Consider the following 18,712-nt stretch of genomic DNA (forward strand, 5'->3'; position numbering starts at 1 on the left):
TCTTTAAGCAGGCAAGAAATTTTGATTTGGACCGTGGACTTCTCTCCATGTTAGCAATGATCTGTGATTAGTTAACAAATATAGATTTTTTTTCCGGAGTCAAACCTGCCCATTTCCCTCCCCTCCCATCCTAAAATGGGACAGCTTGCTGCCATAAATTAATACATCTCGGTAAAACTGGCATAATTCACCCAGCGAGGGCAGACATGTTTAAGTTCAAGCTGTTGTTCAAACTCACAACCATTTAACTTGTACCCTGTAATTACGATTTTTAAGCTCATTTTGTTATATATTTATTAACCCATGTTAGATGCACTGGCGTATGTAATGGGGAGGTGGAACCAACTTTTGTAAAAACAACTTTCATTGCACAATATACGGATCTATGGGAAAAGCTGAGCAAAATGTCTCTATGCTTAAAGTTAATGTAGATGTGAAATGTGAGTCAAAACCTCAAATAAGATGAATGAGAAACCAACATTAGAATGCCTGCATTAGCCATATGTGTTAATATTGCAAATTGAATTATGGGGCATAATTTTCCCAAGTTCTTTTGACCATCATAACATGTATGCAGCAAATCTGCAATTCCTTGGACTCACACTGGTAGATGAACGAAGCAGAGAGAGGCCATATGGTACAAAGTCATCCTGAATGCCTCTTTTATTTATAGGTATAATGTACGATGCTGGAGAGACAAAATGTTGTGAAGTAAGAATCCCTTCTAATATGCTGCAATAGTTTGTGAGTCTCTGAAATGCCAAGTACAAATAAGTACATTTAAAGGATAATTTGACAGCATAAAATTAGTAGCATTCTCAAAATAGAAAATGCCGGAAATATTCAGCAGGTCAGCCAGCATCTGTGGTGAGAACTGATGAGTTAACAGTTCAGATGTAGACTCTTCATCTAACTCATCTGTTCTCTCCACAGATGCTGACAGGCCTGTTGAGCAATTTCTGTATTTGTTTCAGGTTTCCAGGATCTTCAGATTTTTGCATTTATCTAATTCAAAACTTTGTGTTGTTGTTTTAAATAAATAACAAAATGAGTTGTAGTGCCTTGAAGCTTGATTTCATTCATATAACTGAACATTGTTGAAAGAAATTTAGCACAAACATTTTCTATGTTCCTTGAAGCAGCTCAAACCATAGCAAGAAGGATCATTGATAAGAACTCTTTCTTTATTGGATCCCAAAGAGTGCTGTAACGAGGTTTATGCAACAATGATATGTGGATGGCTGTTGTCTGTTCCATAAACAGATGGATAGTAAAATCCATCAAGTGAAACTTTCCCTCTTTACTTCCCACCTGTCCAAAGGAGAATTTCTTGGAAGTTGCTTCTTTTTTTATACCTATCTGTAGATTTGGTTAACTTATTATCACCATCGAAACAGCACTGGAATCCAGAATCACACGAGGCATTCATGGCATTCACACTGGCATTCACAATACATTAAAAATTATTCCATAAGTAGCCAGACCTGATAATCCATGAATAAGTGAAGTCATGAGTGAGTTATGTAGGTGAGGTCTTATGTGGAATAAGTGTGGACATATGTTCAATATTCTATTTGTGGTTTATTAATAACAATATTCAGGACTATTGACTAAAGTTTTCAAAAACCTCAACAACGATTTACTTCTGCTTTAAAATAAGTCTTTGCACATCCATTTATTTCAAGAGATAGAATAAAACAGTGCCAAGGAGTATACTCAGTAGCCATGGGATTTCCTAAGATGTAAGTAACCCTTGTGTTAGTGCAATTGATGATCTTCAATGCCTTAGGGGGCTGCTTTTGGGACATAAATTAGGATATGTTTAATCGCAAATAAAAAGTAAAACGCAGGGAAAATTGGCACTCTTTGACCATCTTAACCTATGCAGGCAAGAGATAGAGATGGAGTCATTACACCTGACAGACAGAAAACTAGGTATTTACAAAGAGACAAAACACCATTTAGTGGAGACAGGAAATAATTACACATAAACATGACATGCCTCAGGCCTGATCTAACAGAGCATCCAGCTTGCAGTATGGGCTTCAGCCAAATGCAAACCTTAACCCCTAACATTCTGGAAAGTCTCATTACATTTGGACTGTAACCAGTTTACTCTTGGACACACTCAGTTGTAGACTCACACTTACATTATTTCCAAAGCTCACACATGATGCAACATCCATTTACTAATGTGGACAAGAACTGAGTTTAAATAATTAACTTAAAAAAATAAATAATTTTGCCACATTAATATTGTCCAACCATGGGTCATAACTCTTTCTTAGTAAGACTAAAGAAAAACAAATGATTCCACATGAGCATATTTATACAGAATAAGCACAGAATAAGCAACAACTTCATATCATCTAATCAGGGGAATTACTGTTGTGCAAATTCAATACTAGAGGGTCAGAGAGAGGTAGAATTATGTATGACTTTCCTTGAAATAGCATTTGAAAACATAAACCAATAACAAAGTTGAGGCATGTGTCAACTTGATTTTGGAGGGCAACACTCAGTAGATCATAGGTTTTGAATGACCACCTAATATTTCACAATTAAGGTTTTTAAAGGAAAGGTGGACAGTTAATCTCAGCTGGGGATAGGTGATGATATGGAAGGTGAAAGGTAGAGAATTCCAGGGGACAGGGCGATAGCAACTGAATTAGTCACTCAGTGGTGGAGTGTGGGGTGAGGAGAAATCTGGCGTTAGAGAAACAGAGGGTGCAAAGCATGAGAAGCTCACTAAGGAGACAGTGGTGTAGTGGTAATGTCACTGAACTAGTAATCCAGATGCCCATGCTAATGCCCTGGGGACATGGGTTCAAATCCCACAACGGCAGCTGGTGGAATTTGAATTCAATTAATTAATTTAAAAAATCTGGAATTGAAAGCTCGTCTCAGTAATGCCATGAAACTCATCAATTGTCGTAAAAACCCATCTGGTTTACTAATGTCCTTTAGGGAAGGAAATCTGCTGTCCTTACCTGGCCTGGCCTACCTGTGACTCCAGACCATATCAATGTGATTGACTCTTAACTGCTTTCTGAAATGGCCTAGCAAGCCGCTCAGTTGTCAAGAGCAATTAGGGTTGGGCAACAAATGCTGGCCTTGCCAGCGATACCCACATCCCAAGAAAGAATTTTTTAAAAAAGGCAGGGTAGGGTTATGCCATAGTGAGATTTGAAAACCAGGAGAAGAATTTTGAAACTGACAAGTTGGGGTAGTGGGAACCAGTGGAGCTTGGAGAGGACAGAGTGATGAGAAGTTAATGCAGGTGTGGACATGGGCTTTGTCATTTTGGATGAGTTGAAGTTCCGGGAGAGTTGAGGTCAATCAGCTGAGTGTTGGAGAAGTTGAGTAGTAGTAGACTCGCCAACTTTAAGGGCATTTAAGTGGTCATTGGATAGACATATGGATGAAAATGGAATAGTGTAGGTCAGATGGTCGGCGCAACATTGAGGGCCGAAGGGCCTGTACTGCGCTGTAATGTTCTAATTCTAATTCTAATTGAGCCTGGAGGTCATAGAGTCATAGAGCCGTTACGGCACAGAAGGAAGCCATTTGACCCATCGAGTCCATGCCTGCTCTCTGTACAGCAATCCAATCAGTCCCATACCCCCGCTCTATCCTACTAGCCCTGCAAGTTTATTTCCCTCAAGTGCCTATCCAATTTCCTTTTGAACTTATCGATTGTCTCCGCTTCCACCTCCCTTATTGGCAATGAGTTCCAGGTCATTACCATTCGCTGCATAAAAAAGGTTTTCCTCACATCCCCTTCATTTCTTTTGCCCAGAACCTGAAATCTGTGTCCCCCAGTCCTTGTACCATCAGCTAATGGGAGCAGCTTTATCTAACTTATCTAAACCAGCCATAATCTTGTACACCTCTATCAAATCTCCCCTCAAAGTCCTTTGCTCCGAGGAGAAAAAAACCCAGCTTCTCCGACCTAAGTTGTAGTTAAAATCCTTCATCCCTGGAACCATTCTGATAAATCTCCTCTGCACCCCCTCAGGGACCATAACATCCTTCTTAAAGTGTGGTGATCAGAGGTGATGAAACGTTTCAGCAGTGGAAGAGGCGAGGTGGAGACAAACAATTTTCAAGATGTAGAGTTAAATGGCTTTGGCTGTGGAGGAGGCAGTTGAACTTGGGGTCAAACAGGATGCTAACGCTCCTCACCTTCATGGGAACAGTGAGAGAGGTCCTACAATTGGTCCCTGTAGCTCAGAAACAAACATGTTCAGTTCCTGTCCTGCTGCAAAGTGCACAAGTATGAAAACTGAGCAAAGACAGGTTCATACTTGCATGTGATGCCCTCCACAAATGCTGACATTTGCTGTCCAGGTCCAAATATGAACAATGACTACTTGGGTAGGGTTTTGAAAGGGTGCCAGTGCTCACTGGACCATCAACCAAAAAGCACAAGCACTTCCAGTAGAGGAGGAAAGACTTTTATTTTGACTTAGCTCAGAAAATTGTTTTTAAGGAAGCAACCCACCTGACAGCTTTGAAGTTTATATTATTAAATACTAAAATATATCATAGATATGAATATGAATATTATGAAATCTAACCAGGAAGAATCACTGGATGTTCAAAGATCTCACCCAGATGGCATCTGGTGAATAAATTCAAAAATGGGTGGCAACAATTTACCTCGATGAATTATTTCACGACATCTCACTTAATAAATTCAAATACAATATTTAAAAGTCTTAGTTTCCCTGCCTGATTTACTTTTTTCACCTCCTCTCCTAAATGCATGGACCTCTTGCAAGGGTCTGGTTTTGTAAGTGCCAGCTGTCATTCATTTGTGAACCTTGCATGTCCGCAGGCTATTCAACCTTAGCGCCATCACAACAAACTTCATTCCTATCCTCTCCAGTAATGCACATGGAAATACTTCTCACAGGACTCAATAAATAGTGATCAGCAGTGAGTACACTGGCTGCTTTTCAACTTCATAAGCTGAGGTGCAGAAGTCAATTGTAGCAGCCCGACTGCCATTCCTGCTGAGATGAGCTAACTCAGCACAGACCTGGATCAAATCTGGGATATTCCTGGTTTGTATTGCTCAACTGTTCACTAGGAGTCTGAACTACCAATATTCAAAAGTCTCAATAGGGAAACCACGAACACTTGGAAGCATATTAAATTCATTTGTTTGACAACAATTTCCTGTTGTATACAAATACCTAGATTCTAACAAAGCTGACATTTTTTTATTTTTCTTCTTAAGATGTGGTTCATTTTCCTGTCAGGCCAGATTCAGTAACATACAAAGCCTTTTTCAGTGCACACACTTGTTTATGCCTAAGATATTTCACATATGTTGCAAACTAGACACATCTTATTGCTCATCTTTTCAATAAAGCCAATATTAGAGTGAACAAGCTGTGTTGATGATGGAGGTATGACAATTCCTTTGTCTAGTTATTCAAGTAAGCACAGAAGCTATATAAGTGCCATACTCTTACTGTGTAAATAGCACAAAGCTCATGAACAATATACATATATATCAAAGCCAGCCTTTATGCAGTCTATACAGTAGGGGCAGTAATCTGAGGTGAATTAGATTAGATTAGATTAGATTAGAGATACAGCACTGAAACAGGCCCTTCGGCCCACCGAGTCTGTGCCGAACATCAACCACCCATGAAGTGTTGCACAGAGAAAGCAGTTCCTAAAAAAATCTTTTGATTGTGTTTCAACAAGGATTTCTATCCCTGCTGCACTTGTCACAAATTATATACAGCCGTCTCCTCATCCCCCACCCACCCCCGTTAACCAGGTGAAAGTCCCATCTTTCAATTTCCTAGGATTTTGTTAATCATCAGCTGCTTAGCACAAATTCACAAGATAATTATGGATGAGGGAGGCCATTCAGCCCTTTTCATCAATCCACCCCTACATTGCAGCATCCAATTGTTTCTTAATTTATCCAGGAGTCCATTAAACTAGCCAGATCACTCCAAATCTTAATTCTACTGAATTTGTTTCCATTTAATCCTGCCATTCCACACTTAAGTCTTTTCGCTGGATTGCAGCAGATGATGTCAGTGGAGTGGATGTTAACTTTAGTAGGTGCAAATTAGTATTCAGTATAGAGGTCATTTGAATTGAACTGATTTTGACTTCAACTGATCAGGCAGCATCGATGACCGTCCCAAAATGTTAACTGTTTCTCTTTCCACCGATGCTGCCTGATCTGCTGAGAATTTCCAGCATTTTCTGTTTTTATTTCAGATTTCCAGCATCCAAAGTGTTCTGCTTTTGACTTCAACTGAACTCATTTTGTTTTTTTTTTAAATAGTTAACATTTGTTCCAATTTGGACCACTGCAGATTTGGATATATTTGACATGTCCTCTCTTAAAAAATAAATGTATTTTCTGTTACATTTACATTTTGCACATTCAATCACAGAACAAAAAATAGCTGGATTTAATGTTTTTATTGTGGGCAGGTGGGGGTGTGTACATTTAGGTAAGGAATATCACTACTGGAAAATAGAACACCCAGTGTCAACATCAATCACTCCAAGGTCAGTTGTACACTGCCAGGAGCAAAATTAAAACTATTCACTGTTATACCTTATTTCTAATCATGGAGCCACCTCCTGCTGAACTACTGTGATATTTCCATTTTCCACACTTTTACATCCTTATGGCCTTACTGACTGAGCCTGCCAGCACATTGTCAAATTGCCATCTCATAGCCATTATTTTCAGCACTTGCCTGTTTGAGACTACCCAAATTCATTACATTTGACGTTTACAAGTCTATGGAAAGATGAAGCCTCCATCCGATCAGTATGGCCAGATTTGTGAACCCAAACCTCAAAGATGAATGGGCAGCATGCTAAACAACTGCACCATCCGGTCCTCTTTCATTTTAATTGTTGTTTTTCAATGATACTTAGTGGTTTGTATCTGTTTTGGAGGTGATTTAGTATGGCTAAATATCTGCTTATTAGTAATTGTGGAAGGGTGTACAGATATTCTCTCTGTTATGCTAACAATGTCCAGGTCCCTGGAATATAAGAGTTGAAAAGACAAGCATGAATCCAAATCTTTAGGATTCCAATCCTGGTGAGGGAAACATTGGGAATGTTTTGAATGTCTTTCAGTCTAATAACTGCATACATCTGAATCCCTGATTGTCCAGTGGAGAATCTTCCCAACTGAGCAAACAGTTTATAACATCAGAAGTGCATATTCAAAGGATCTGAACATGAGCTCATCTGGATCCAAGGCTTTAATTTACCTTAATGCTTATTCACAGTCAGTGCGCAAGTGGCTATTTTAAATCAAATTCTAGATTCACAAAATAAAGCATTGATATCAACTGGTCACAACTTGTACACTCTTGCTAATATATGTGAATCAAGAATGATAGGTAACAGTGTAAAATGAAAAAAAAAACATTTGTAGTCAAATTTATATTAAATAGAAATTATGATCCTTGTCATGGATGCTAAAAATGATGTAGATATTACTAAATTAATTTAAATTCTACAACCTGTTATCTATCAGCCCTATATTGGTACAATATAGCAATTATACCAAAAACATTTACACAACATGAGAAGAAATGAAATAATTGGAATTCCTATACATTATTTTGCATTGGTTTATATACACCATACATTAAACTCTCATCAGAAAGCCTGATACTGATACAGTATCTCTCAAACTCAATGTTCCAAGTTAGACAACAGCATGTTATTAATCAATATCCAAAGTATGCCAATCAATCTGCAAAACAGTTTATTATGTTGTGTGAATTCTACTTATAAATAAATATATTTGGAGTTTTGAGGTGCAGTTGAATTTAATCCTGCATGCAATAAGTGGTCTCCTCTCATTAGTTGAATTCAAAACATGAATCTATTCTGAAAGGTGGCACCTAATCTAACACTCAACTACACGATTTGATTTGGCGTTCTAAGCACTAATTTGGAAAGTTGAAGGATGTGAATGTTCACAATGCACAAAGCTGAACATACAATTTTATTTCTTCCCAATTCTTTTCTGAAAACCCTCAACCCCTTCCCTCAGTTACTGTTGCATCTACTCTGTAGCTCTGAAATGCCTGTCTTTTGCCTCACCCAATGGTTTGCCTATCTCTCATTGACAGGCTTCTAGACCACATTCACCATATTTCCAGATTGTGGGATTTAAACAACTACCCAATCATCTTCCATCATTTTCCTATTTACAAGATACTATCAGCAAACACATGTTTCCCTCCCCGCTCCATTTCCCATTGGAGTTGCTCATTCCCTGATACACTTATCTGTTTTGCTGCCATCTTAATTTATGGCTGTCCTCCCTTTCCAGTTTCCCATACAACCTTAGTAGATGCATTCACCATTTTATACCCTTGCTTGGTGCTCCAATCATTCTTTCCTGTGAGCTGGTAATTTAAATTGTCTTTGCCCAATTTAGCATACTGTATAGGCTGCTCACAGTGCAGTCTCCTCTACCAAAAAGACCAAATGAGTGTCAGTTGACTGTGTTGCTGAATATTTTTTTTCTATCTGCAATGTGATCCTATGTTTCATCACTTAAACTCCTCCTTCCAAACCCGTACTGACCTCTTTGCCTTCGATTTTTCTTTCTGTTTCTCACATCCATTAGATACTTCTTCGTTTTGGAGCTTTTCTTTATGTTCACTCTTTCTTTCTATCATTTCACTGCCTGAGCCATTTTTTGCTTATTATCCAACATTTTTTCATTCCTTTCGAGCCTACCTGTTATACCTGTACAGAGGCAATGAAGCCCATTAACTGTGTCTTTGTAATTATTGTTAGCACAAGTGAGTCTTGATTTTACCCTGTACTCCCTTTTTGTTTTGTTCAATCCTTTAAAAGATTACACTTACTTACAGTTTCTAGTTTAGATAAAAAGTATATACCTGAAATGCTAACCTGCCATTACTCTTTTGCAGATGCAGACAGACCTGTTTGGCATTCCATCCTTTTCTGCATTTACTGGAGCCAAAGTTGGATTAATGGAGCAATGCAAAAGCTGAGCATTGTTACTGAACTCTGATCTGGTTTCTTTTTAGCATTAAGTGTAAAGACAAAATGTAAATGCTCCAGTCTCCATTCTGTGACTTTTGAAGCTCATGAAGCAAAGTTGGACTCGCAGCTACCAATACTGTGCCTGTCTCTGTCTAGCCCATTTACTCATTCAGTAGTGAACTTTTCTTTATTTCTTACTTTTCATTTTCATTATCTTGATTACTTTCCATATCTACCGTTGCTCTCTCTCTCTCTCTCTTCAGTTGTTTTCCTTCAGTTTCTAACTCTGTTCTTGTGACTCTGCAATCTCAGGGCTTGACTGCTGCAATCTCTCGGCCTTGGGTCAACTCACCAACCCAGCCAGTATTGCGTGGGGAAAGAGCGCCCGCTTCCACCAGTAGTACGGTATTATTTTGTAGAGGATTTGATCTATATTTTAAATTAATTAAGAGTGACTAAAACTGAGGCATGTCTTCAAGCTGGTATGTGTGAACTTGTTACAATACAGAGACAGCATGGGCTAGTAGTGTTTCTTTAAGGCCGCCTTAAAAATTGAACATGTTTACATACTGCTACCGAACCGGACTCCCATCAGTGCCGATGTATCAAGGATCCTCTGAGTATCACCACGTTTGCCACTTTGATGGAATTCCTCTCGTTGATAATTTCACCGTAAAAAAAAAATATGCGTGCGGAAACGGGAAGTCGAGTTTTGCACTTAGGTCGACTTTTTCCGGTAAAATTATCGACTGGAATGATATATTGCCACGCAATTACATAAATCTATTTCTTAAACAAATTGTATTTATCTCAAGCGCTATGAAAGGCAACGTACATTACAAGCGGACTAACAAAATTTTCCTACCATATTTACTTATTTCAAGTGAACCATACAGGTCAGCCCACCAACAGATAATATCTATGCCCAAATATAGATATGTAATATTGAATTTGGTGTTACTTTAATGTCTGAGTTGGGTAAAGAACTAAGAGATAACAGAGGCCTTTGCTTTGTGGAGGCAAAGCTTTAACACACTTATGATATGCAAAACAATGGGAATAATTTTAGCTTAACTGATCAAGCGGGAAACCCAAGGGTTCAGGTGGAACGCTGGTTTTAGACCCCACACAATATTATTCTTCAATGACTTCAATGGAGACTAAATACGTGCAGGATGTAAATTAGTGATCAAATTAGTAAATGCTGATCCCGTCAGTTTCCTAACTGGCAGGCAAAGATACAGTGCTCCCATTGTCACGTTGTCACCATGGAGAAAGTCTCATTGTGGGCAATATCTCACCATGGACAATGTCTCCCTGTGGATAATGGCTCACTGTGGACAATGTCTCAACATTGACTATGACTCCCTGTGGGGAATGGCTCACTGTGGACAATGTTTCATGTAGACAATGTCTTAGTGTAGACAATGTCTCATCATGGACAATGTCTCACCGTGGACAATGTCTCTCTGTGGACAATGTCCCACCATGAACAATGTGTCACCATGGATAATGTCTCACTGTGGACAAACCCTCCCTGTGGGCATTGTCTCACTGTGGACAATGTCTCATTGTGGACAAAGCCTCACTGGCCAATGTCTCCCTGTGGGCAATGTCTCCCTGTGGGCAAGGTCTCTGGGTGGACAAGGTCTCACCGTGGACAATGTCTCACCGTGGACAATGTATCCCTGTGGACAATGTCTCACTGTGGACAATGTCTCACTGTGGACAATGTCTCCCTGTGGGCAATGACTCACTGTGGACAATGTCTCGCCGTGGACAATGTCTCACTGTGGACAATGTCTCACTGTGGACAATGTCTCCCTGTGGGCAATGACTCACTGTGGACAATGTCTCGCCGTGGACAATGTCCCACCATGAACAATGTGTCACCATGGATAATGTCTCACTGTGGACAAACACTGCCTGTGGGCAATGTCTCCCTGTGGACAATGTCCCACCATGAACAATGTGTCACCATGGATAATGTCTCACTGTGGACAAACACTGCCTGTGGGCAATGTCTCCCTGTGGGCAATGTCTCTGGGTGGACAATGTCTCACCGTGGACAATGTCTCACTGTGGACAATGTCTCACCATGGACAATGTCTCACTGTGGACAATGTCTCCCTGTGGACGATGTCTCACCGTGGACAATGTCTCACTGTGGACAATGTCTCACTGTGGACAATGTCTCACCATGGACAATGTCTCACCGTGGACAATGTCTCCCTGTGGACAATGTCTCACCGTGGACAATATCTCACTGTGGACAATGTCTCACCATGAACAATGTGTCACCATGGATAATGTCTCACTGTGGACAATGTCTCATTGTGGACAAAGCCTCACTCTGGGCAATGTCTCCCTGTGGGCAATGTCTCTGGGTGGACAATATCTCCCTGTGGGCAATGTCTTACTGTGGGCAATGTCTCCCTGTGGGCAATGTCTCTGGGTGGCCAATGTCTCCCTGTGGACAATGTCTCATCATGGGCAATGTCTCACCGTGAACAATGTCTCACCATGGACATTGTCTCACTATTCGCAATGTCTCACTGTGTACAATGTCTCACCATGGACAATGTTTCTCTGTGGACAATGTCTCACCGTGGACAATGTCTCACCATTGACTATGTCTCCATGTGGACAATGTCTCACCATTGACTATGTTTCTCTGTGGACAATGTCTCACTTTGGACAATGTCTCACCATGGACAATGTCTCACCATGAACAATGTCTTACCATGAACAATGTCTCACTATGGACAATGTCTCACTGTGGACAATGTCTCACCATGGACATTGTCTCACTATGGGCAATGTCTCACTGTGGACAATGTCTCACTGTGGACATTGTCTCACCATGGACAATGTCTCACCATGAACAATGTCTCACCATGGACATTGTCTCACTATGGACAATGTCTCACTGTGGACAATGTCTCACCATGGACATTGTCTCACTATGGACAATGTCTCACTGTGGACAATGTCTCACCATGGACATTGTCTCACTATGGGCAATGTCTCACTGTGGACAATGTCTCACTGTGGACATTGTCTCACCATGGACAATGTCTCACTGTGGACAATGTCTCACTGTGGACAATGTCTCACCATTGTCTATGTCTCCATGTGGACAATGTCTCACCATTGACTATGTTTCTCTGTGGACAATGTCTCACTTTGGACAATGTCTCCCTGTGGGCAATGTCTCTCTGTGGGCAATTACTCTCTGTGGGCAATGTCTTCCTGTGGGTAATGTCTCCCTACGGACAATGTCTCACCATGGACAATGTCTCCCTGTGGACAATCTCACTATGGACCATGTCTCACCTAGGACAATGTCTCCCTGTGGGCAATGTCTCTCTGCGGGCAATGGCTCGCTGTGGGCAATGTTTTCCTGTGGGCAATGTCTCCCTGTGTACAATGTCTCATTGTGGACAATGTCTCCCTATGGACAATGTCTCATCATGGACACTGTCTCCCTGTGGACAATGTCTCACCATGGACAATGTCTCCCTGTGGACAATGTCTCCCTGTGGACAATGTCTCACTGTGGACAAAGTCTCCCTGTAGACAATGTCTCACTGTGGACGTCTCCCTGTGGACAATGTCTCACTGTGGACAATGTCTCCCTGTGGACAATGTCTCTCAGTGGGCAATGACTTGCTCTGGGTAATGTCTCACTGTGAACAATGTCTCACTGTGGGTAATGTTTCCCTGTGGGCAATGTCTCTCTTTGGGTAACGTCTCCCTGTGGGCAATGTCTCTCTATGGGCAATAACTCACTGTGGGCAATGTCTCCCTGTGGGCAATGACTCGCTGTGGGCAATGTCTCACCACGGGCAAAGTCTCACTGCAAACAATGTCTTGCTGTGAAAAATCTGTCACCACGGATGCACCCATGCCTTGATGGGGTGCACAGATTAATTAGTTTGCTGAGCATTAAGGTGTAATCATCTTTCTCCAGCATTCTTGAAGAATACTCCTATTTTCAGGGAGAATTGGATTAGGACCCCCAGTCTAAGAATTATTGTTAAGAAAACGAAGTAAAAGAAAAGATACAGCGTCTGGGAACAGCGATTGTGACAGGCCGGTCTGTGCGATAGTATGACTGGCCTCAAGGAAGAGATTGCAGTAACCTATGGGCAGGGAGAGGCCAGTCAAGTCAAAGCTGAGGAAGAGGCAGCCAGCAATACTTGCAGGCTGGTTCCAGAACAGCCACTGTCTAAAAAGGAACTAAGATACTTTTGGGAAAAAAAGAGCAAGAGTAGATGACCTAACCTGGAAGAACAATTGTTAGTGAGATGTACATGTTAGAAATGCCATTGTGTAGATCAGAGAGGCCTGTTTTTGTTTATTTTGCGCACATAGATTATACAGCAGAGTTTTGTTTTATTATATTTCATCCTTAGTCTGGCCGTTTATAGAGCTGGAGTATAATACTATTTGGATGAGATGGGATTAATTGGCCCTACGTGTTGGTGAGGTAGCTCAGGTCAGGCAAAATCCTGGGTCAATATGTATTCAGTTAGTAGAGAAGGTCTAAAAAAAAATCCGTAATAATACGAGAACTATCTATGTGACAATGTTTTGCAATAATAATTTGCCACTCAGTCCTTGGAAGAGTGTTGATACAAATGAAGGTTCAGCCACACAATGTTCACAGGTAGCTTCCACCTGCCCATAAATATAGACTTTAACCTGATCTCCGGTAGATCAGAACATAGGAAGAACTCAGTAAACACGGCGGATTTTATGTGAGGCTATCCTCAGTGAAGAGTCCAATTTCATTCTGTTGTCGTTTACATTTTGACAGATTTACAGTATCGCAGACAGTTATTCTATTCATATAAATGCACCATATCAATAGTAACCGTGATATTTCATACACACTGATTAATGTTATAGATCCGGACGTGGCATTACGTTTCCTTTCTATGCAGGTACAATGTATATAAAGAGGATCTAGCGGGGATAAAAAAAAAGGTTTTTACAGATTTCTTTTAATATGCAATTAAGTCCACATGATCTTACCATCAAGTGTCTTCTTCAGGTTAGACTATTAAAAAGTTAAAGTGGCTGCAGGACACGTCAACTCCTAATAGCTACCGTGCTGTTCTCCATTCACAAGAAGCGACAGAATCGTATCCACTCATTCTTCTCTGCAGTATAGTCTATGTCATATTGAAAACAATTTCTCACAGAATAAGGTGGTAATTGTTGCTACAAAATCACCCTCACCACAATTGTACACAAAACCAGCCACAAATCACAAGGCGTTTTCAAACAAAGGTAAGTAACATGCTCACCCGGATAAGCAGTACCTTAGAATTGTCGCCACATTTAAAGTTCCTGTTTTCACCCCCCAAACAATGTGCCGAAATAAACTGGAGCTTTCGCCTCGATCAGTAAGAAAATATCTCCGAAGTCCTGAGACTTAAAGAACTGATTTGCAAAAACTTCTCCCGGATCAGCGTCTTGTGCGGTACAGTTCACAGCAGATTTTAAAAAACGATCATATCAGTGCGGGGTAAAGTATGGGACGTGTCTGGTATAGTTTATTCACAGGAAATCAGCCTGGTGAAATATGCAAACACTTCCAGTTGTCGTTATTTGTTGAATGGAGGTGAACCGCAACAGGAAAGGGGGTGGCGATGCCGAGCTTTCAGTACAGCCATCCCGAGGCAGGCGCACCTTCTGCGGGATGGGAGAAGGAAAGCTGGCGGCTATTAACCCTCGGGACAGTCACAGCCACGCTCTGACCCCGCACTGTTAAACCCCACAAACCGCCTGCCCAATGATCCGAGCACTTTAAACACATCGCGCCCAGCAGAAACTGAAACTAGGAAAGAAGGTTGGCTGAATATTTTAGGTGGGGCAGAAAGAGCAACGCATCATTTACAAGGGAAATTCGCCACTCTCAACTGGAAACCAACTGCACCGGCTGGAAATGCGTTAAAACAAATATTAAAAAGGGCTAGCTTGTTTTCGCACACCGTGGTTTAATTTGGAAGTGATCTGTTGCAAAGAGAATGAATTTCAGTACATGAATCGCTCTAGGTTCTGTCACCTCACAACAAGAGTTTTTAGTTCAGGACCTAATACTTGGAATTGGTAGTTCAGGAATACTTAACCTTAACACACAACCTGGAGTGCGATGCAGCAAACTCCGACACACACACAAACACATAAGTGCTCGGTTGCGACGATGTATCCTCTGCTCTTTGGCTATTTCTTTACTGAATATATGCATCTCTGAGATTGTTATGGGGGAGAAACAGAAGCAAACAGGGATTGCCGGTGAACTCTATGTCGGTGTTCAATAAATGGACATTTATTTTCTATACACTCCAACGGCTGGCTACTTTGAAGTTCTTGAAATTCTCGATTTCATTGAATCTGAATACTGACATCTCCTCTGAGGGGCTGGTCTGATAAGATTAAGTTCCGCTTACCAGAACGTTTGATACTTGCACGTCTTTGTTCCATCCATTTCCAGGGCGCTGAATCTCTTTTAAGTGCAAGCTTATAATAAAGGAGTTTCTTTTCTCTCTTTCTAGCTTCAGTGAACCACAATGATTTAAGGTGACATTGGACTCTTTTGTCTTGCAGTCTGGTCCATTAAGCACCTACTAATGACTCAGGAGCCTTACAGTGCAGTGATATTAGCTTGCTTATTCTCATATATAAGAATAAAATATGTTTTCTATTGCTTTCTTTTTGAGTCAGCAGCTTAAATTCCTTATTCTAAGTAGCATGTATACTTCGGATTAATAGGTGGTACAGGTACTGGATTAAATAGTGTGTGATTTAAGTATTGAGCCTGCAACGATACACTGATGGAAGTTTTTGTTCTCTACTGTTTACTATGTTCAGGTCTGTTAGCAATAGCTGGAATATAAATTCCTGATAGGTTAAAAGAAACATATTTTATCATCAGAAACACATGTACTGTGTCCATTTGGGGAGTGGGGTTTGTAATGGATAGCTAAGAAATCAAATTGGCGTTGTCATTTCCGTGTGATTTAGACAAATTTCACCATTTCATAAATATGAACAACTTTAGATCCAGTGGTTCCGGTTATCCAGACCAGCTCCTTTGTCTTAATAAAACTTATCAACCAAAAATTATTCGTATTAGTTCAGGTTGATAATTGTAATAATTTAACGATAACTGTAGTGAACTTTAATTTTGATTGTGTGCAGAAATAAAACGATACACTTGTGCAATGGTTAGTATTCGACGCAGATGCGCCAAATGAACATTCACGCTGTAATATTCCCGTATAATATAAGAATTATAGCGATATTTGATTGAAAATTTTCCTTAGCTTACCATACCAGTTTTATGAAAACATTAAGATATTTAGTGAGGCTAGGTTTTTTTTAATCTTATTATTTTCTTAAACTTTTAATCCCTAAGTAATCAATGGTGTGTAAGTGGGAATGCATACTTTAGACATGCTTTTTTAAAGGTATCATTTACTTTGTGTGTGGTTGGGTTCTACTTTTGGAAACAGCATGTTCAAAACAAGAAATAATTGCTGATCTATTCAGCAAGGCGCCAGCCCACATAACATTTTATTAATAACAAGGCGGATCCCAAACATCTGTAGTTTAAATATTGTTTTAGAGTTTAAATCACATTATCCGATTCATGGTTCCAGTCAAAGCAGTCACACTCCTTTCGGGTAATATTTGGTGCATTCTTCAAACTGAGTGAACCGAAGAGAAATAAACTGACCAATGCCATGTTCCTTCAACATTGCATATACCTGAAACTCTAATTTGCTGCTCACCCAACATTCGAATCGCTTTAAAATGTTGTAGCCATTTTACGTTAAGGGATAACAATGCAGTTTATTTGCTAATCATTAATTAAATTGCCTTGAATGAAATTTTGACCAGGTACTACAGTTTTGAAAGATTGTGGTTAATCCCAGAAAGCCTGTCCACTTGGTGGCGCACTCCAGAACTATCTGGCCACATATTCCCAAAAGATCTAGCTGAAAAACAACAAATTTGTATTTTCATGACCTGCCACATTTTACAGCAGTTGTTTCATTGACTACATTATGGATTCACCTCACATCCTTGTTTTAATGTAGATCTGTTCTTCACTAAAAAAAAATGAACTAACTACATTATTGTTAAAATCAAGTAGAAGGTGAGTGAACCGCATAAATGTATTCCAATTATTTCAAAGCGGATGTCTTTCTGAAAGAGGTATAGCATTTTATGTTTTGGTTGTCCCACACTAAAAATGTTCTTACCTGGGCAACTACATCAGTTTCAGATTTAATTTCCAGATTTAATATGCAGCATAATTTCATGCGTTTTTAAAATGTAAAATGCTAAAGATGTCAGGCTGGAGTTTTTGCATGATTTCTGCCCAGCTTAATCAAATCAAATAGTACAAAATATTGTGGAATTGTAAGTGAGTTGCGCCCATAACTAAATTGGGACCAAGTATTAGCGATCTTTTCAGTCTGTTCGACGGAACTTTCATCCAAGCCCACCAAATGCTTAAGGAGTCTATGTATGCAATATACCGTTATTTAAGTATTTCAGACAGCTCGTTTCAGTTTATTTTCTTCAAGTAGTAAGTGAAGCTGGGAATGTATTCAAGGGCAGTCTTTTTAAATATTATGAAGTTTAATATTGATCAAATGATCATATGCGCCCAAAATATTGAGTTGACGACATTGATTTGATCAAATATTACTGGAGCAGTACAATGGAATTTATGAAAATTATGAGTTGCGTTAACTATTAGCTTCAAATGCATTTATTTAATGTTTACTTTAAAAAGAAAAAGACGACGATGCCTCACCAGATATTTGTTTAAATAATGACAAGCTGAAGCAAGAACTAACTTGCATTTTTGACCTTTCATGACCCCAGGAGTGTGCACAGCAAGGTCCCACAAAAAGAAATGAAATAAATGGTCAGATCATCTGCTTTTGATGATGATCGGTGGGTAAATGTTGACCAGGGCGCTGGGATAGCTCCCCTACTCTTCTTCCACACAAGACATGCTAAACACCTCAGATTTCAGCCTCTTACTGAAAGTTAAACTTCTGACTTGTCCTCAAAGAAGCAATCAGTTTTAGTCTGTTGAAAATGATTGATTAGAATTTGTCAGTGTGTCTTTCTTTTTTCTGTGTTACTTTCAACACTGTCTTTAAGAATCAGAATCAGGTTCCCTCTGTGAATGTTGCCCATAAATTCAAATTTAAATTTTTGTTAGTCCCAGATTGAAATAAGAAATTATCTCTTATTTTGTATATTTCTTAATTCTTATTTGTTTCAGGCATCATCGAAAACAAATCATATTTCATCATTGTATATGATAGAAACCTACATGTTAAAAAGCTGCAAAAAAAATCCTGGTTGAAATGACTTGTAAGACCCATCTTAATTTCTTTGGCTTTATTGACATTCTATCAATTTCTCATCACAGTACAATGTAAAGTGAAATTAAGCAAATATGAACATGAAGTGATTTCATTATTGACTTGCTATTTTCTCTTTACTCTTTGGGCACCCACTTTTCTTCTACACTATATGCTCCTTGGCTTCCATCTATTTTACTCTATGTGCTACCTGATAGAAAGAATTAACAGAGTAACCCAACTTGATGTATCCCACAATTTCATCTTCCGTTGAAGAA

At 39.7% G+C, this 18,712-nt stretch overlaps 1 protein-coding gene across 2 annotated transcripts in view; it reads right to left on the reverse strand.

Moving 5' to 3' along the window:
- LOC137347432 (DNA-binding protein SATB1-like) overlaps positions 1 to 14,607 on the reverse strand; it is a 140,544-nt gene extending 125,937 nt beyond the window's left edge. The window contains exon 1 of one of the 2 annotated variants that reach the window (XM_068011890.1): positions 14,364 to 14,607. The gene's annotated coding sequence lies outside the window, so the exon portion shown is untranslated. Of the gene's footprint in view, positions 1 to 14,073; positions 14,167 to 14,363 lie in introns of those variants that run through there. The other variant, XM_068011894.1, reaches the window with a different exon arrangement.
- Positions 14,608 to 18,712: the final 4,105 nt, after the last annotated feature.

Source organism: Heterodontus francisci, chromosome 2 (genome assembly GCF_036365525.1).
Source record: "Heterodontus francisci isolate sHetFra1 chromosome 2, sHetFra1.hap1, whole genome shotgun sequence".
NCBI lineage: Eukaryota > Metazoa > Chordata > Chondrichthyes > Heterodontiformes > Heterodontidae > Heterodontus > Heterodontus francisci.